This window comes from Cimex lectularius, unplaced genomic scaffold (genome assembly GCF_000648675.2).
Source record: "Cimex lectularius strain Harlan isolate CLEC.00 unplaced genomic scaffold, Clec_2.1 scaffold24, whole genome shotgun sequence".
Lineage (NCBI taxonomy): Eukaryota > Metazoa > Arthropoda > Insecta > Hemiptera > Cimicidae > Cimex > Cimex lectularius.
The window spans coordinates 2812540-2833949 of NW_019392666.1; the positions used below are offsets into that span (position 1 = coordinate 2812540).

Below are 21410 nucleotides of genomic sequence, written 5' to 3' on the forward strand. Positions count from 1 at the left end.
GGCCCACTTCGAGCCATTTTCCCATTAGAGCCAGAAAATTCGATTTGTACGCTTTTACGGGCGGTTTGGAAATCAAATAAAACAAAACAGGCAACTCGTGGAATTCCTCCTGTTCTTTATCTAGAGAAATATGATTTAAAAGATCAAAAATTCTAAATATCCTTAATTGTGAATATTACACTAATCGCGCAACCTTTGAAACACGGTGACTATATGCTTTTGAAGTTCCAGCTTTCCAAATAAAATTGTGAGCTTTAGTTTTTAATTATTAATTTTTTATATGCTGCCAAAGAAGAATAAAATTACAGTGTTGCTAGATGACAAGTTTAGAAGTGCTTTGATGGAAATGGTTTTTGAAATGAGAGTTGTATCCTGCTTTGACCACCTGTTTGACCCTTCCTTTGTCAATCTAATTTGTATCTTCCTCTCAGATGCTTTTGTTTAAAACTTCCTTTACAACATTGTCGTGCTGAGAGTGCCCACACAAGAATGGCACAATTACGCAGAAAACAAACTTTAAGCCCTGAAGATGATCTCAATAAAGATCGAAACGTGTGCACGATAAAGATAATGTTTTTCTAAAACCACACCAGACCGCATCTTACGATCTCTGAATATTTATACTCTTAAAAGTGTGACGAGACAGTTATCAAACACCAGACTGTGCAAATTTTGCTAATACTTCCCAAATAAGTGAATACGACATACCAAATTCTCGACTTTAACGTGCTGAATACGGTCCGCACAGTTCGAGTGAATTGTCAAATATCAAAATTTATAAACGATAATCGATTTCAACAAACATATTTTACGTAAAAGATGTCACAACCATTTAAAAAGTAATAAATTGCAAAGTAAAAATCATGTAGATGTTGGTTAATTACAAACTGCATTCATAAGAGAAATGTTAACTAGCAGGTCGTAAAATTTCAGGTACACGGAAACAAAAATAAATTAACAAGGTATGAACAATTTGTTCCACAGAATTTTATAATTTCGCCCCACTAGACTTATCAGGTTTTGAGCGACTCCTCGATGTGTTTTCTCCAGTCCTACAATGAAGTAAGTTTCGTTCATAAATAGAGTTTAGCAAAGCCCGGATAAGTGAACATCTGAAGGGCCTATGTACAGTGTTAGCGAATTAATATGCCAAGGTTCAAGGAAAGTTGAAGCCAAGCTTCACCAATTCCTGGAGTGTCTGCAAAGAAACATGGGAGCGAGCGATTTCCTGGTAGAAAACAATCCCCTTGCGATTAACCAATGCCGGTCGTTGACTAACTCTCAAATTGTGTGCAGAATACTTTACGGTTTGGTTGGACGGAAGAAGCTTATGATAAAGCAATTAAATCTTACTCAATCCCTCTAAATGCACGGCATTTCTTTTCTAACGGTTGGTCGTTGCGTTTCCTCCAACATGTTTAAGTTTGAACATTATTGTAAGGGACTCACGTTCCATCACTTGTTATGAGTCTTTATAAAAAATGGATTACATTGCGTTTTAGGAGGGAATCACTTATGGTTATGCGGGCAAATAACCTCTTTTCTGTTAACAATCTGAGAAACTATTCACTTAGTCCAGATCATCCATCATACATGTTGTTGTTTCATGAAGTTGAATATAGGTTATTCTCAATCGCTTTAATTTGATCATCATCAATGTTGAATATCGACCAGAGCACCATGGGACCGCTTCTGAACCGAGAAAGCCACTTACGGACGGTGCCTTTCTCCTAAAGCGACACCACCACACACATCGCTAATTTTCCTAGCAGTCTAAGTTGTGGTTTTCCGTTTGCGGTAATAAAAAAACATTAATGATGAAAACGCCCTATTTATTTATTTGGTTTTAAATTAGCTAAACAATCTCATTAATACACGAGATGACGACCAAAACTGACGATAAAAACCACGTATAAAAAAAAAACATTTTCTGAGTGTGAGCTTAGTTTTCCTGCAAAATACAAAAGAAACAGTATTATTGAAAAATGCAACGGCTTCATTATATTAGTGACATAACAATACGTTCCGCCGCTTCTGTGAAATAAATGAAGAAACGGCACGGCACTACCTCGCAGAGTGTGATAGGTATGCCAGGCATAGATTTGAAAATTTTGAAGGAGAGGACTTTGCCAAATCACTCCCCGAGATAAAATGGTTCAAAATCTTGGGGTTTGTGAACAAGTCCAAGAGGTTTATGCAGGGCGCCTGAACCAACCAAGGCCCGGACCCTTTAGGGATGGGGTACGAGTCTACCTAGGCATTNTAATATAACTTTGATCTTTAAAAAACTTTCAGAACATGCACACAGACATAAAGTTTTTATCATATAAGCTAGTTACATAGTTATTCCCACATAGTTAATGCCTAGTAAAAAATGTTATATTACTTATTAAATTTTATCATAATTGTCTGACATAAACCAACCTTCTTTGTATTAAAAGATTAAATAAAAAATTATGTTTTCTCACTAAAAGAAAGCGGATTATAGGTTATGTGTTCATGCTAAAAGTAACTGTAACAGTAAACTTTTATGCTATCAAGATTCAACAAAGGCAATATAAAAGTAGGAGCTTTTTGGCTGAAAATTTCATTCATTTGTTGGTAAATTCCCAAAATGCCGGTAACAAAAATTGTCAACTGTACTGTAAAATCGAAATTTTTAAATATGATATAGGACAAACTTTATAACATGTGGAAATTATTTAAGCTATTTCCCTGATTCACCCTGAGTTGGTTTGCCTACTCAATTCAATGAAAAGTTTTGCATTAGGATATTAAATATCATAGCTTATGTTGAAAAATTTAAGAGGTTATTTTCTTAAAATAGAAAAAGCGCTACAAACGAGCTCTAAATCTTACGTTTCATCGTAGATGTTATTGTATTTTTTGTAGTTAACCCCAGCAATTGTCTGTTGTTTATCGTCTTGTTGTTGTTGTTTTTTAAATGAAAGTCTTTGACAGAGATAAGAAGTAAAAAGAAATTTTTAATTATCCGCGACATAGAAGACGTCGTACTTTCATCCAATTACGACGTTCCTTGTCCCGCAAGCGCCCATTTTTTCCAGTCGACATGAATATTGAGGACAGTTTATTACTTTGAAAAATTAGTGGTGAAAACTATAATCGCTAGTGTGTAAAGAGCACAATAATTTTTTGAGTAATTTTTGTCCGTGTCCAGACGGTGGATAGAAATTCAGCATTTCTTATAATTTGTGAACCCGTTTAAGGTCATTCTTTTAAGGGAACCAGGTGGAAAGTAGATCAAGCAAACTGCGATTCGGAACGTCACGAAGACGTTCGTTAAGACGATAAACTTCCCCCATTTCCATTATCAGAAAGCTCTTCACCGGCAGACCCACGTAAATAAGATAACGAACCTGACCTAAGGGGAGCTAAAGTTGGGTTACTGTATTGAATAATTGTAGCTGTTTAACCGGTTAACCAAGCCTAATGTTGCTAAACATGTGCATACAGTGTATAGTTTATTGTTTATATTTGAAAAACACGGTTGTTTCTTTTTATGCTTTCCTGTTTGTTGCGTCAATTGGCTTTCTTGACACTGTTGAACTCCCGGTTCAAAGGTTCGACTCGACACACTCTTCTGGACAATGAGGCTACCGGGTCCGCAATTCCGTCGTTTCACGTGCAATTTGTCGGTCTTGAGAGCCAACAGATCAAAAAAAGGACATTGAGAAAGACATATTTTCAGCTCCAGTTTTTACCTTTTTACAACTCATGTGAAATGAATACACAAGGTTACATAAAGTTCTATATACTACTAAAAACAATTTCGATTTTTAATCCAGTATTTATAAATTCATCAACTGACCATTTGCAATACAAAAAAGCCAATTTTAACTTAAAAACTCAAATTTTGACCTCCAAAATGTTAGGTTTCAAACCGTTCTACACGGTGTATGCACAATGAAAAAGAAAAATCCAATTTGTCTATTAACCTACTTTATAATATTATTATATATCCATTATACTTAGTGGTCTATTGATCAAATTACTTCTTTCAATTAATTAATCTTTTTAATTAAGGTTTTTAGTTGAGATTAAAAAGTCAGTGTCACGAGCGGGATTCGAACCCACGACCTTCTGGTCACACCGCTGCTCTACTACTTGAGCTATCGTGACATTATATATGATAAATGTCTGTCTGATATTTAATTGTTTTAATTTTATAATATTTGTGGTGATTAGTGACCGTAAATCGATAATTATTCAGAAATCGTGAGATGCGGTCTGGTGTGATGTAGGTTTCAGAAAAACATTTTCTTTATCGTGCCAACGTTTCGATCTTTATTGAGATCATCTTCAGGGCTCAAAGTGTTTGTCTTCTGTGTAATTGTGCCATTCTTCCCAACAAGGAGGTCACTCTCAACACGACACGCAAGAATGGCACAATTACACAGAAGACAAACACTTGAGTGAGTAGAAATACTTTGATTGATATTTTGCATTGTATAAATTCACTTTTCAACATCCAAAATGTATTTCTTAAATGTAAACAATGTTTGTAAATCCCAGGTCCTGAAGATGATCTCGATTAAGATCGAAACGTTGGCACGATAAAGAAAATGTTTTTCTGAAACCTACATCACACCAGACCGCATGTCACGATTTCTGAATAATTAATTTATAATATTTGTTTATTAACACCTATTTATTAATACCTACAGCAATGATCTGACAGTTTCTAAATAAATTAGAAGTATAGTATCATTTTTGCTCTTCATTCTGATTTTTTCAAAATAATATTTGTTTGAAATATGTTGTACATTCGTACAAACAATAAATAAAATAAATCAAGTAAAAATAAAATAACTATAAATTAAATTTATAAATAAACTTTAAGATCAGTGAATACTATTTGTGATTATTATAGTGTTAAAGTGAATCATTATTGAAGGATTTGGAATACATAATTTATGTTGGTTTAATAAGTCAATAATTTAACTATGTCGTCAACAATGAATTATTGGTTTGGATTGTCTTATTGAAAGTGGTATCGAGTTTTGCAGTTTCAGCTGTTGAAAGAAATATTATGTAGCTGAAATATTAGAAGATAATAAGATGAAGCGAGTGTTTGATTAAGACTTTTTATTTCATGGAACACCGACTTTCTTATTGGTTCATAAATTGCACTAATGATGCTGACAATCTACATGTAACATAAATTGAAGATCAGTCATATTTGCTGCTTCAAATATCAAAGTCAAATATAGTTTAATGTCTATAGAAAAATCGAGCAAAAATTGTAATAGTACTCCATTTGGTGGCTTTTGGATGAACTTTTAAGCTGCCATAAGATCTCGATAAAATATGTGATAAAAAATACCAACTCTGCAACACGATGCACATATGATTCATTGATTAATTTTACTGAAATGATGGCAGAAAGCGTTCTCGCCTGCTTATCTCCCTAGCGTTGCACCATTTGCCTACATTGTTTTTGAAATGGCTTCAGTTGGATGTGAAATGTTATGAATTCTTCGAACCAAAAAAACATCAAAGTAAAACATTTTCTGCATAGAATGGAATCCATTCCGTGATACTTTGGAGCTTTAGAAGTACTTCAAATATTTTGTTCAAAGTTGCAAATCCCTTACGCATAACGAGGACTTGTGTTTTATGTCTATACTGTGGAAAAACAACCATCCCAACTAAAAAATCGTCCTAACACACTACAACACACTGCAAGTAGGAAATCGGTGTCTAATGTTTTCATGGCATTAATTGAACGATAAAGGGAAAAATTAAATAAGCTTCAAAGCTTTTTTAAAGAAATAAGCTTCTATTTAAAAGTTTAATTGTTTTACCCTTCATTTCACTTCTCTCCGGATCTCTTCATCGTATTACTATCCTTCACTTCGTTTTGTAGAGAAATATTTGGTAAAAATCGTAGCGAACAACACCCAGGGCTGATTTGTGTTCTATGTTCTTGTTTTATATGTACTATTCGGTATTTTAAAATTTCACTGGTCACAAATTTACTCTATACTACGAAAAATAAAAGCAAAACAGATCGGTCGTAATCGGCAAAATATATTTTGGAATATGGCACCAAAAAATGGCTCTTTTTTCCTCATTTTGAACAACTACATTACCTACAGAAATTTCTGAAATATAACAAAATTCTAGTTGTATACTTAAACTGAAATTACAAAATATCTGAAAGAGAAATTAGTGTTAGAAACAAAATCCAGTAGAGACATAGGATTGAGGTTGAACTTTACATATATCTTTCAATTAATTATCTTTTTATGTAATCTTTATGTAAGGTATGGGTTAAGATAAAAAAATTAGTATCACGAGCGGGATTCGAACCCACGACTTCGGCTAAATACGCCGCTGCTCTGCTAATTGAGCTATCGTGACTTCGATCCACTCGGACACCAACTTCCCATCTCTACCCACCTTTCGGATTTTCCCTCCTTTTTGTAATTTTTCAAGATTACACGACATTTGAAAAATGGCAAAAAGGAGGGAAATTCAAAAGGTGGGTAGAGATGGGAAGTTGGTGTCCGAGTGGATCGAAGTCACGATAGCTCAAGTAGCAGAGCAGCGGCGTATTTAGCCGGAGGTCGTGAGTTCGAATCCTGCTCGTGACAGAGACTTTTTTATCTCAACCAATACTTTACATAAAGATTAATTAATTGAAAGAATTTATTTGGTCAATCGGACAACAAAACCTAATGGGTTTTTATGTAAGGTTTTTGATTGAAATGAAAAAGTTATCCCGCTCGTGAGACTAACTTTTTCATTTCAACCAAAGAGCTTACATAAAAAGTTTAATTAATTGAAAGAAGTAATTTGGTCAATAAACCACTAAATATAATGGATTTACATACATCACTTCTGACATTTATTTTTAAGACGTAGGGCATTTCCAGCTGAAAGTGTTCATTACAGCCGGAAATACATTATGTTACGTTTCAAACAGTAGTACGTTAGTTTAGTGTGCTACTTATAGTACAAATATCCAATTAACAAGTAATTTTGTAGAAGTGGCTTATAATTATATACATAAATTTAAAGTTTTTAGACACAAATCATGGTTTTTAAACATTCGTCAAAGATTAAGTTAAACTAAATTATTTAAATTTTCTTCATGTAACCCAATAAAAATTGGCAAATCGTTTGATCCTTCCTATCCTTCAAAAACTCTTTCAAAACGCAGCGGAATTTTGTTAATAAATTATGGTGGTGAAACTAAGAAACGGGTCCGGCCGAAATATACAGCGAGCCTTCGCGATCCAGGAGGCGGAGGACGATCCGTTCTATTCTTGGACATCTATAATGAGGTTTACGCCTCTCAGTTATCAATGATCAACATTGGACGTTGTTAGATATCGCTTTCCTCAAAAATTTGAAAATTATTGGAATGAATTGAGTCAGAAATCAGTAGAAAGCAATACGTTATATTCTCTACCCTCTGGCTAAGTAAAAGTATACATTCCTAATTTTATTAACTATCTGCAACATAATCATTTATTGCTTTAGAGCATATACATTTGGAAAAAAAATGCATTTAAATTTGGGAGAAAATGGTATTCCATAATCGGGTTTGCCCTCAGGAATTAAGCGATCGATAGAGATCTGAAGGTGTTTCACTTTTTGTAGTTAATCGTTCAGATAATAGATTCAACACGGCTCTAAATGTATCTGGCTACCCTTTCACTTTTGTGCCTTTAATCTTGAATTTAACATAATTATCTGTTTTTATGCTATTGAGGTGCGTCAAAGAGAACAATTTCATAACAGCACAATCTCACATCGTTACCCCAATTTGGAATCGACCAGGTACGTAACAGTAATGGCGCGTGTTACCTGCCGTCCACCGAGTATAAATTTAAATTTTTTACTCCAATTAATTGACTTTTTTGCAACGTTAATTGTGTGTCGGCATACGATTTACTAGTCATTTGTTGGGGAGAGGGGTCCGGAGGCAATGTTAAACAGGAGCGCGAAGGACCACCACTTTCTCGTCACACTCGGTATCCTGTATGAAATGAGACTTACAAAACGCCCCAGATGTCTATCCCTGAGGCACATGCAATTCTGTCTCATGTGAAATATGTCCACTATTTTTTTCTCCAAATTTAGATATCAACTGTTTACTCAATAGTTAGGTCATAACTAAAGTTGTGAAAATTTTTCTCCATGTACCAATTTTATCCCCGTTCTAAGCATTAAACTTAAATAGCGATCTTTAATTATAACGACAATACAATAATATGCATATACGTTTTTCTCGCTTTACCTACCATACGCAACCCAACTACCAGTATATATATCTATTTATGTAACTAATTATCTGTCTATATTTCATTTTATTAACGTCTAAGTCGCTTATGCGTTTTTAATTTTTTATCGCATTCTTCTTTTTTCTTCCTCAATTCCTTTCTCTCTTTCTCATTCTTTCAATCACTTCCTCATTCACTAACACACTTTACTATCTCTCTGAGCTCTCTCAAAGATTTTGTATTGCTCTCGTTTACGTGCTATATTTTACCTTTTATCTCTTTCTCACTCTCTAGCTCTCATTAACCTTTTTCTCTTCATCTGTCATTGTTACTTTCCTATCTTTCAAACATTCATTTGAACCATTCATTGAATTTTGAAATTAAAGGAAAACTGAAACCATTCATTACTCACTCGTTCTCATCCTCTCTCTCTCACTCTCTCTCTCTCTCTCTCTCTCTCTCTCTCTCTCTCTCTCTCTCTCTCTCTCTCTCTCTCTCTAGCTCTTCTTCTCTCACTGTCTCTTCCTCTTTTGGGTCCTAAATGCTTATTGTTTCCATGCATTTTTATCAATTAATCCTGAATCAGTCAATAGTATAATATTATACAAACAAATATTTTCAATATTATTTTTGATTCGGCATTTTGGTTAAAAGAACATTCCTTCATTTAATTAATTTATTTTAATATCATTGATATGTAGGCCGAACCGTATCGAGATTTTTATTTACGTTTCACAACAAGCACATCTTACCACGCAGAAAAACGTTTTTAACATAATTAATTATTTTTATTTTTTCTGTTACACGGCCTGTTTACATTGCAAATAATAGCAACGAGGTATTTATGAATTTTTATGTACATTAGATTTCTTGGGTACACCTTCAGATCGACGAAGGGAAAAGTGAGATGTCAATACCCTGCATAGATTTTACAACTGTACGTTTTTTATAACTACTTATCTGAGGACTTCTTATCTGTTCATGAAGTGACCTATTTTTCATATTTATTATATGTCTTTTTCTTATACTATTCTTTACAACTGATTATGTTAATTTGGCTGCTGATATCTTTCTCTTAAAATAAGAGAAATAAAAAGTTTAGAAATACATTCCCGGAAGTTAGCCATCTTCTTTAACAGTCAGGCTGCACTAAAGGCCTAGCCTCATGCAAGGTAAAGACAAAGAGGGTTTGGAACTGCAAGGGGCCCTGGTGGAACTCAGTTATATCAATGACCTGACCTTGGCATGGGTCCGTGGGCACTTGGGGCATAGAGGCAACGAAAAGGATGGCATGTTGGCCAAAGAAGGGGCTCTTGGGCCTGACCCTACTGTGGTTTATCATCTTGTCACAAAAGAAGAAACATGTTTTATAAAAGGATCCTTAATGGGTCAAAAACCTGGCGGTACAAACCACAGTCACGAGACATCAAGGGCCATCCTCAAAACTTACAAAGGAATGACTTACTGGAAGTCAGCCGCAACCGAAACGGGATTCTGGTTTGACTCCTGGCTGGGCACTGCCACTTAAAAAAGCACATGCACCGGATAGGAGTACAGACAGGAAAAACACTGTGCAGATACTGCCAGGAAGGAGAGGAGACAGTTTTGTGTTTCTAGGAAGTTCTATGTAGGTGCAGGTTCTAACAACTAGGTCTGGAAAATCCATAAGCAAGATCGTACACTAAGGAGCCCCTGGCAGGGCTATGCAGGTTGATTAGCAACCTGAGCTGGCCAGTGAGTTATAAAAACAGGGAATCCCAATAGATCTACTTAGGTCGAGGTGCAGAAGGCCGGACCCCTCTTTTATCCCTATCTTTAACCCTAGTACTCCAATTATACTAAAATGTTGCCAGTTTAAATAATAATTGTGTCATTATCAATTTCCCTATCATCACTATCACTTCCTAAGAAATCTCGTGGCCATCGTCTTTTCAGTCAGCGAGGAGGGTTTGAGGGATGCCAGGTTTCTGACGTGCTGATTTACGGTGGTTGAGAGGGTTTTGTGATGTGTGTTCAATACTATTTGAATGAATATTTCAATTATAAAAACTACATTTAATATTGACTTTTTTGTTAAAATCTGGGTATAACTCTGACCCAAAACTGACCTTTCTACCGTGTAAATATACACAGCGATAAAACACTATTTGTTACGGTCCGTTGACCCTCTTTTCAATTTAAAGAAAAGAAAATATTTTGTTATTGTATTGTTAGATGACTTTTAGAAGTGTTTTTGGTTTTCATATGTTTCAACAGCAATTAAACAGGAAAAACACTATATAAAGATGGTTAACTATTCAACTAGGTCAGAAAACTATTTCTAATGTAGTCTCTATTTCTACTATATTTGGAACTTACATAAAGGCAAAAATAAATCAATTGAATGAAACCATAACAGTTACAAAATTTCACCCTTAAGGAAAAGTTTTAAGATCGTGTAGAACCTGTGTTACGTAGTGTACGTTTAACATTTAATACTATTACAGTTATGAAAGTGAAAATTATACATTCCTTTGAAACTTACTAGGTTTGACCTTTATTAATTCAGTCAGTTTAAACTGGAAATCTCAATAACTCCAGAAGTGTAATTTTCCAAGTGCAAACCATTAGCATATAGTCGGAGAATGACTAATTTGTATTACTGCATCTACCAGGCCGTGATTTGAGCTTGAATTTTCTTTTTATGACTATCATTAGTCATTTAAAAACTATTTAAACGACCTTGTCACGACAAAAATTTCATTGAATTCTATGCCAAAAACACTATGAAAAAGGTAAATATTTACAATGTAATCTGAAATTAATTGGTTCATTAGTAGTACTGCATTAAGAAAAGGACAAATCGTGATAAATAGTGCGTTTTGAAATAAAAATAAATTGATTTTCGACTTCAAATTAAAAAAAAAGTGACCTGGTCTATTAGATAAAAATAGGATCCACTCTTATTATTCTCATTTATAGGCAAATTGCGTTTACAACGACTCACTTTTGTACCAGTCTAGTATGTCCTTGCGATAAGAATCTAACAAAACCGACAAGTTGATTACTTCCTTTCTGCCAAATTGGACTTGTTAAAGCAATAAAAAACGTGATGCATTTAACACATTATAACAATATGTTATAAATAACTTTCAATTTACATTAAAAAATATACACGGTACAAGAAGAGATTTTTTATAATAAAACAAGCATTAAGATTTTAATATTTAACTGAAGTATCTTTAAATATTTTTTATTGGCTAATCACATTTGTGTGGTGATTAGTGACCGTTAATCGATAATTATTCAGAAATCGTGAGATGCGGTATGGTGTGATAAAGTTTCAGAAAAACATTTTCTTTATCGTGCCAACGTTTCGATCTTTATTTAGATCATCTTCAGGGCTCAATAAAGATCGAAACGTTGGCACGCTAAAGAAAACGTTTTTTTGAAACCTACATCACACCAGACCGCATATCACGATTTCTGAATAACTAATCAGATTATTTGCCCATTTTAAAAGTTTAGATAGTCAAAAAAAAAACTGATTGCAGTTCCAAAGTACAAGTTTGCTAAGAAAAAATTGCATAGTAGTATTTATTTCGCCATTGCTCAAAACACGTCTATTTGTTTATATTATCGTGTTAATCTTAGGTCGACCACGCATGACCCAAAGAAAACTGATTGATTTTTATATTTATGGTTATTTGCTATTGTCTTCATAACGTGAAACGCATTGAGCTTCTCCTTGGGTTGAAAATTTCCAAACGTTCATTATTTCTAAATCGTGATCTATTAACTACTACTAACTAAATCTAATAACTACAGACCGGATTTGTGTGCATTGATTTGTTGATGGTTAGTATGAAGTCGAATTTTTCTTAAGCACTGAACAATTCTGGTTTATTGTATGTTCCTTCCTTAATTCAGTAAAATCCACTTTATCCTAAGGAGTGCTAAGTCGTTGCTACAAATCCTTTCCCTCGGTTTTCTTTGTAGCCCAGGTTATGGCTCAATTGAGCGGCTGTTTCGTATTCGATGATGATGTGGGTGGCCTTCCTCATTTCAATCCTAGGATCATTCCTGTACATACTCATGCAATATAGATGTTATCTCAGATGCCAGTGACAGGTATATGATCCTATCATTCCTCTGATGTTAGCACTCTCCAGTAGCAGTGAGGTTGCCGGTCTTGTTCAGGGTTCTTTCATCATAAGCTTACTGTACCTAGCACCTCTAGAGTTAATTCACTTCTTCCTTTTTTATCCATTCTATGATGGTAGATTCTATCGTTGTTTTGGTTATCCCAAGAAAAGGTTCAGGGCCAATATACCGTCTTCCAGATCCTCCTCCGGCCAGTGTGTCTATCTTTTCTAGACTTCTTTTGTGTCCTGGTACCCAAGATCATCACGTTGTTGGGTTTCCCCAGGCTTTAGAGATTCTTTGATATTTTGATTCTGCTAATTTGCTCGCGGATTGGTTATCCGATCTTTTGTGATTTCTTTTTTGTCGGTATAACTTCTTCTAACGCACAAGCGTTTATGGCATGTATTTCAGCATGAAAGACCGATGTGTACTCCCCTAATGAGATTGATTGATCATATTTTGGCTTGTGTAGAAAACGCCTGATCCGGTTCCTTCATTTGTTTTGGAGCCATCAGTGACATGGCTGAGACATCCTCAAGGGATACAATATTTCTCAAAATACCTTCTCCGGTTTTTGCCCCACCAGTTTCTGCAAAACTACAATAATTGATAAGAACTTGTTGTTTGATCGACAAGTTTTCCTGACATTGAAAGGCCAGGGGCACCGTCCCTTTATGCAACTTTTTTTAGCTCTTCCTGAAGAACCAACTGTGCTTGTTCTTTGGATCGACTTATTGCTTTTTGATGTGAGAGCCTGAAAAGTTAACTTCGGATAAAGTTTATTTTACATGAATACAAAACATTTTTCCATTCCTCAAACCATACGTTGTACCAGTTTGTATAATTAATTTATAAAAACCTGAAAAGTTTATGAATTTGATGAAAATCGAAAGATGGGTATTCTGTTGTCATTAAATTTTATATTAATTTACAATAATCTTACAAAAATCTATACGCATGATAAAAAATCATATTCAATATCATTCTGTACGTTAATGTAAAGTAGATTGCAGATGAAAAGCAGGTGCTTGCTATATAATGTGTGGCTGATTGTCATGTTCCAGAAATCCTCTAAAATAAAATATCGATTTAAGTTCGAAATACTAAATTATATTTAAATAAACTAATCTTAATTTTTAATTTTTTTTGCATAAGTACAAAGGCCATAGCCATTCATCCATGGTTGCCCACACGTTCTTAGTTACAAATCATTCATTAGACGTTACATTTAATTCAAAAAATATAAATTAATTTATGACTGGTTATATAGTCAAATGGAAGTTTTAGATAACGGCTTACTCTATAGGGAATATTTCTTTGTACAAATCATTATTACATCTATCATTGATTATGTGCCCAAACATCTATCACACATATCATTCTATGACCTATTTACCTTCGCACACATAGTTAGATAGTCTACATATGGTTTTACATAACTTCTTCTCTTTCAATTCTCAACTGTCTTGTTGATTTTTGAACCAAATAATTTCCACTGTTGGTTAGAGTTTTTTTAATTCGCACGAGAAATCCAAAACGTGCAAGTTTAGGACTGAAAGTTTTATTCGTTGGACATGAAGTGAAATGCGGATACAGAAAGCTGAAACAAAGAAAATGTGCAACATAGAAATTTTGTTTATTACCCAAAGAATGACAAAAAAAAACCTTTCTTAAAACTTAAGTCACATGAGTAGATGGATCACCTAGTATACTACATTCCTCATTCTTTTATTTGCTTTATTTAAACTTTTTTTTATAAACATTATTTTAGAGTGTTGATACTGTGACTTCATCTTTGGTTAATGTTAGAATTGTTTCGTCATTTTGAGGTGGGTGTACTGACAAAATTGCTGCACTTTTCGTAAAAGCTCGACGTTTAACACAAACCCCATATTAAGAGCCTTTGAATGAGACACCCTGTAAATGGTGATTCGTTACGAGTCAAAAAAGACTGTTCGTGATGCACAACTCCTACTATTATAGGCTTAACTCGAGGACCGAGGTCAGTTTACATTTTTTTTAAACCTGAGCATATGAATTAACGATTTTAATTCATTGTGAGCGTTAAAAAATCTCGAAAGTTCAGAAGCCAGGACAAGGCCAGATACACTATCTCAGAACAGTAGCAGCTACGGCGATTTTCAAGGATATGTAGCCAATTTACAAGTGCAAGGTGTAGTTTAAATTTTAAAGGCGTCAGTTATCGACAGAAAAGAGTCTAGCTGCAAATTTCAGTTTCCAAAGTTTAACATCCGTGGAAATCTCCGATAAAAAATCCCGGAGGAAGTCTTCAAGGACCTGGGAGATTCGCTAGTTAAGAGAAACTTCGTCTCCTTGTAGATCCCAGGGAATTGTAACTACGAACACGAAGATGGAAATTTTATTCATTACTCTTACTCCCGAGGCTAATCACCTTTTCTTTTATTAGAATTTACAAGGAAATGTTTTTTATCACCGAAGAATAAAAATAACTACCGAAATTTATGTTAAACGCTATTCTTCCATAATTCATGGGTGCTGTAAGAAAGTATAAATTTACATTACTGACTGATTTTTATCAGCTTTTGCGTGTTGCTTCGTTGTACACATAATATGTGCCACATAATCAACAAGTAAAATCTACATATAATTGAGTAATACTATTGAAAATTCATTTCTAAAGTAATCGTAAATTATCTCACTATTCTTTTCTATGTTGGGGTTTTTTTTCATTGACGATTTTCATCTTAGAAATCATGGACGTAAAGTCAAGAAGGTTTCTGCGGTTTACTGTTATGAACGTCAATTGGCCTAGTAGGCCATTAGACTACTTGTCCTGGATTGGGCAGTTGTTTCTTCTATGGATGGTTTGTATGGTCGAAAACGCTTTCTCCTATAAATTAGTCATCATAGGCGGTCAGATAGTTGGAGTTTCCTCCTGCTCTTAACTAGTTAACCAATTGGTTAGTTTGCAGTACTCCGTCATGAAACCTGTTAAAATTCCCTTCTAGCTTCCTCTGATAAATCGTATAATTTATTCTCTTACAAATCTTGCAAGGCGATTCTTGGTTTTCTGATGCCAAGTGAGAGATTCCATTGTTTCCTCTTACTGAAATTCCCTGGGTGCAGAACATGTGTCGTTTTCTTACAGGACATACAATTTTCGTTTTACCTTAAATTATGCACGTTGTGAATGAATCTTCTTCGTGTGAATCTTAAGATGGTCGGTTCAACCCTCTAGCTGCTTGGGTATCGGCTGTTTTTACTTTTGTATAATAACGTTTTTCTCTTAACTGCTTGGACATCACTTTGAATGATATTAATGCATATTCTCTTATCTTCTGGGTGCAAACAGATGCAAAATTCTCCTGGTTCTGTTTTTTTCCTGGGTCCTGGATCCGTCGAGACCACCTACCACCCTAATTCTGGGGGCGAAATTTGTTGTTTTGTTGTTTTAGAGATTCTTAATGTCGTTGTTAAACATTCGGCCTGGGTGCCGACGACAGTTTTATTTGTTTTTTTACCAAAGTTTTTGATTTAGTTTGTCCCTCAACTATATGAACTTTTGTTTGGTTGTTTTTGGTGTACATGCCTATGGGCTCTGAGCACTTGATTTTGGGGAAAATTGTCTTACCCCCATGCAATTCGTTGGGTCGTGGCATACCAATAGATCATACATTTTCCTATACTTTAACTCCATTTTGATAAGATTGGCCTCATGAAATTTAACGGCATGAAATTTTAACATGTGCTAAAAGTATCGTATTCTTCATTAGGGTGCTCTTATAATTTTGTTTGACATTTTTGTCGTTTATGCTTTAATCTTGTTAAAGATACTTCTTTGCTTTTATAGTACACGTTTTTGTTTTCCGGAGGTTCGCAACAGCAGATGTCATATCAACCCTCAGGGTGCCCGTATTTAAAAAAAAGCCTATTTGTAAGTATGTCGGGTTCGAATGCAGGGCCGCTGGATTCGAACCCGGGACCTTTACTTCACAGTGATGAGCGCCGTGTCAACGTCTAAACTGTTGCGGCCACCGACACCGCACGCCACTTCTTTGTTGTTGTTATTACTATACAGTGAAGTAGACTTTGTCCCAGTATTTTGGCCATACCGGCTTTATCGTATGTTTTCAAATCTCTTTTGATTACTTTCTCTTAATAATTACTAAACCGTAGATAACAAGAAAGAAAAAAAATTAATTGAAATTTAGTTCTTCCAAGGATGAGAGGTCTGTTATGATTCACGTGCAATAAATCCACTTAAATAATTAGCAGGCATGTAATATTAATAGATAAATATATTGGCACTTTCCCCCACGAACAGACGACTGCACATGACGTTTGGACGTGATCCAAACTTCTCACCGGCGGATTATGTATTCCTAGCATGGGGAACGTGTAAGAACGTCAAGGCGAATGGCTCATAAGGCGAGTTTCACAGACGCGACCGTCCATCGTCCCAAATTTCGAATCGATTACTTGTTTTCCTCCCACGGCCCGGCCGATTTCACGCAGGACAGGTTCAATCCGTTGGGCGATTGCCTCATTTTCCACTAATCCCTCGGCTTCCGAACGGCATGCGTGTCGACCTGCAAAATTCTGAGTTATATCACAGCCTGCTCCTAATGCGCCTAACGGTGTCGTTTCACGCTCGTTACCTTCGCTAGCATCAGGGGCAAAACAATGTCAGACCATTGTTCGAGAAGAGCCGGGGTCAGTGTTTCAGGGTCCGGTATACTCAAAAAATTCCTACAAATCCGAATTATACAATAAGCCTGACACAGCATATACAAATTCATGACCTCTCATAAAGCTTTACAAGTTAATTTTTAATATCAAAATAGTCATTTCAACAAGCCAAACAAACGACCGTAAAGAACGAAACTCTACTTATTTAATCGACATCCTAAAAAAATGCCTATAGTTAGATCATACTAACCTACTTACAACACCATGCCATCAGATCTACTAAAGATCGGCAACCCATAACATGCGGATTTCATGCATCCGTGCGTAGAAAACTATAATATCTGACCCAACCACGTCAATACAAGCTACAATCTAAAAATTTTAAGTGTAAACAATCAAACATGAATCCAGAACTGGCCCAAAATAAACAGAGTATAGAGAACGCAAAGAACATGTTAAGAACTATAAGCAAAACTATATACCTAATAATTAAAAACATATATAACAAAATAAAAATAGATGAAAAAGTTGATAGGAATAAAATAAAATTTCTTTTGGCTAATTGTTTATGCCTCTGATGTGCTGAATTCTGAAACCAAATCAGCAAGATATTTAGTTCAATCAATATTGTAAAAGATTCTAGTAGAATTTAGTAACGTGACAAACACTAAAGAGCAGAATTTCTTTTTTCTACAGATGTGCAGATTGACGAGCATGTAGTGTTGGTCGTTTCATTTTGGTCCGCCTGTCCTTGCTGTTTAGGCCTGACAGACGCGTTTTTCTACATCTTCCAGTGGTGAGTTTGAGTCAACCGTTATTAATAATCGATTATATTTAGTCACCTATTGACCAAATGACTTCTCTCAATTAATTAATCTTTTTATGTAAGGTTTTGGTTGAAATGGAAAAGATAGTGTCACAAGCGGGATTCGAACCCACGACCTTCGGCTAATTACGCCGCTGCTCTAGCCACTTGAGCTATCGTGACTTCGATCCACTCGGGCACCAAATCGCCAACTCAACCTAAACCTTTCGAATTTTCCGTCCTTTTTGCTTTTTTAAAATGTGTAATCAGGATTTGATTGTCGGCGACATATGAAGTGGCCGCGGGGAGCTGTTAGTGAAGTTACTTCGTTTTACTTATTAAATCCATTATATTTAGTGATCTATTGACTAAATTACATCTTTCAATTAATTAAGCTTTTTATGTAAGATTTTATGTAAGGTTTATTAATAATCATTACAGACTTATTACCGATGCCGGCGAAAAACCAAAACGTGTCTAACAGACCTAAACAGAGAATTGAAAGACAAAAATTATAAAAAATTACCAAGTCGCAAAATGTATATTAATTTTGCTTTAAAGGCGAAAAAAGTCGATTTCTTAGAAAATAACATGGGGTATGAAAATCTGTACAACAAAACGAAAATCCTAACTAACTTCACATGTAAGCAAAAAAATACATGCGATTGTTTAGATTGAATATGCAGTTTAAAATTTCAGCTTTGTTAATTTATTGTATAGTTTAATTATTTTAAATGAGATTTGATTATTCAACCAAAAACCGTATCTTTATGATCAAGATATTTAATATGAATGAATAAAGGCTTTATTTACACAAAGTATTTACATTAACTTTACATTTCCAAAGAAAAAGCTAAATTGACAATGGCCTTAGCCGTCTGTCGAGTTGCTTTATCAAGTTTTGTATCTTTAGAATGAACTTTGATTTTAAAAATTGAATTGCTCAACCAGGTATTTTCGGTACCGCAGGGCGTGAGTGAGGTACACCTCAAGCTCCCTCTAGTTATCCCTTCGGTTGAGGATTGCAATGACTTCTTCTACATCCAGCTTCAGTGTCCCAAAGTATCTTTGGCGGAACTCTCTCAGAACGGGGCACACTCCCATGAAGTGGAGAGTGTCCTCCGGGACGTTGATGTTACATAAGGAATGTATGAATGATGTCCCATGAAAATGATGGCGCAGTCCTGTCTCCACGGTTGGCAGTTCAGCTGAAGTAATTCACCCCTCGCCCTCAAGACCAGAGACACCTCATAGGCTGTCATATCAGAGCACTCCATGTAGTTTCGCCCTAAGTGAAAATCCAGTCTTGCGTACAAGTTGTGATGTAAGCTGTTTCTCGCGCGGGTTACCAGGTCTTTCCTTTTGCTCTCCTCCCATTTTTTTTATCAGGTCCGTGGTATTAGAGGACTTCAGTTCTTCCCTACTTACTCCTACACCGTACAGCTTACCTAACTCTGACAGCTGCTTGTGCCATAATATGCCTTTATTTATTACTACGTCGGCCAAAATCTGCGTCAGTCTGTCAGGTGTGTGATTCAGTATTTTACTTATATATTTCAAATGCAGGCTCAAAGTGTGACTGTAGAGTGGTGTCACCGAGCACTCAATATATAGGATGTAGTCTGGGGTACTAGTTGGCAGGCAGAGCAGTTTCTTGATGAAGTATTTCAGTACATTTTCTATTTACGATATTTAATATATTCACAATTATCGAATTAATATGAATAATTCAAAGATATGACAAGAAATGCTTTGTAGGAGATAATATTAAATTATTATAAGCGACGTACACAACCGTACATGTTCACGTAAGAAATAGGAAATCGTACATATTGTAGTGAATTCACTCATTGTAACGAATAAAACAAATTAAACAAGCCCTAAAAAAAGTCCCACAGATACAAAGCGTCCTGTTTGGAACATCATGTGTATATATGGCAAACGGACTTAAGAAGGAGGCTTCGACTTTAAATCAATTAGGCTGAAAAAATAACCACCCGTATGAGGCACGATGAAAGGCTTAGATCGTATTGCAAACGATCTCTCTGTTCGATCATTCTCGGATGCTTGGTATCGAGAAAAGTCCATAAATATTCGAAATCGAAGTCTGGGACAGTCGAATAACCCTGATATATTTTCGAATGATTTATGAAGGAGAAAGTCTGTAGGCAACGCGGACGAATATTAAGTGCGTTCTTGTTTCATTCTCAAATTGGATCCATTTAATTTCAATAATAATTACATTAAAATAAATCTCGCACATTATGTTAACCCTTTTTATCACTTTATTATTCTAACTGAACAAAGGTTCACTCGGCTTTCTCTTTTAGTCGAATTTATAATAGCGTTTCTCGAATAGAAACGAACAATCGGGTGTTTGTTGAATTTTGGAACTAGAATTTCTCTTGATTGGTTTAATTTATCAACTGCCATCGCTAGTGGAGCATGCCTTTTTCAGAAAAGATTGAAAAAAAGAACTAAAGAACCAATAGATTTTTGGAATTGGATTTATTTTTATAAGCCGAAAAATCTGCAAATGAATGTAAACACACATGTACAGAGTTGAGTCCATCACTTTTCGCATTCCAGCGGCAATTAGAGTTTTTTAATTCACAATAAATTAACAGCAGGCCTTGATGATCGACTACTACGGATGGAGGCAGTCCTGGGTCAGACCTCGATCTTGTCCAGCCACCAACGTTGACTCATTTCTTTCCTATTTACATACCACTGAGTCAGAAAGGATAGTGGAGTAGTCGATACTCCTCCATCACCTTTTACACATAACAAGAACCTCCAATACTTCAGGACGTCGTACTCGTTGCTTAAGTTGGTCCCAAGTGTGTTCGATCGGGTTCAAAACTAGACTTCGAGGTCCAAACCAAGCACTTAATTCCAATCTCTTTCAGGTAGCGAACAATACGTGGTTTATGGGGCTTGGCGTTATTCTGCATTAGCAAGAATCTCTCACGGATGTGGGGGGCAAATGGCATACATTTTCTTAGATTATGGCTTGTAAGTACCTCTGTGACGTTAAAGATCTTCCGAACACAACAACCAATTTGTTGCGGGCGTCCAAGGAAATGCCACCCCAGAATTTCAATGACCCACCATGAAATGCCAACTGCGGAACAGTACAGCATAGGGCGTACCTTTCTCCTGAGCGTCTCTATATGAAATTACGCCCATCTGAAGATTTCCGGCCAAATCTCACCACCATCCAAGAGAAACCCCATTCTCCCATTGTCCAATTCACATATTCCCGTGCGAATAGTAGCCTGGCAATTTTCTAAGCTGTGGTAAAGAAGAGGTCCAAGAGCCGGGTGCCAGGCCCTGAGGTTATTTTTTTAGCCTTCTTCTTACAGTTCTGGAAGAAATCAAAACTTTTCGGACTTAGTTTTATCAGATTTCTTATCTCATATCCCGTAATGCTGCGGCTTCCTAGAGCCCGATGATGGATGGATCTCTCGTCTCTTTCGTCTGTAGACCTAGGTCGACCCTGTCCTGGCCTTCTAGTGTTCTCTGAAACGCCGAAAAACCATTCTTACTATAGAACG

The 21410-nt window shown here is 35.6% G+C and overlaps 1 protein-coding gene and 1 non-coding gene across 2 annotated transcripts in view; both read right to left on the reverse strand.

Moving 5' to 3' along the window:
- The window catches only part of LOC106674422 (rho GTPase-activating protein 20-like), a 424732-nt gene that overhangs the window by 376010 nt on the left and 27312 nt on the right, over positions 1–21410 (reverse strand). The window lies entirely within an intron of this gene.
- Positions 17963–18036, reverse strand: Trnai-aau. The gene has a single exon. It is a non-coding gene; the product is annotated as a tRNA-Ile (tRNA).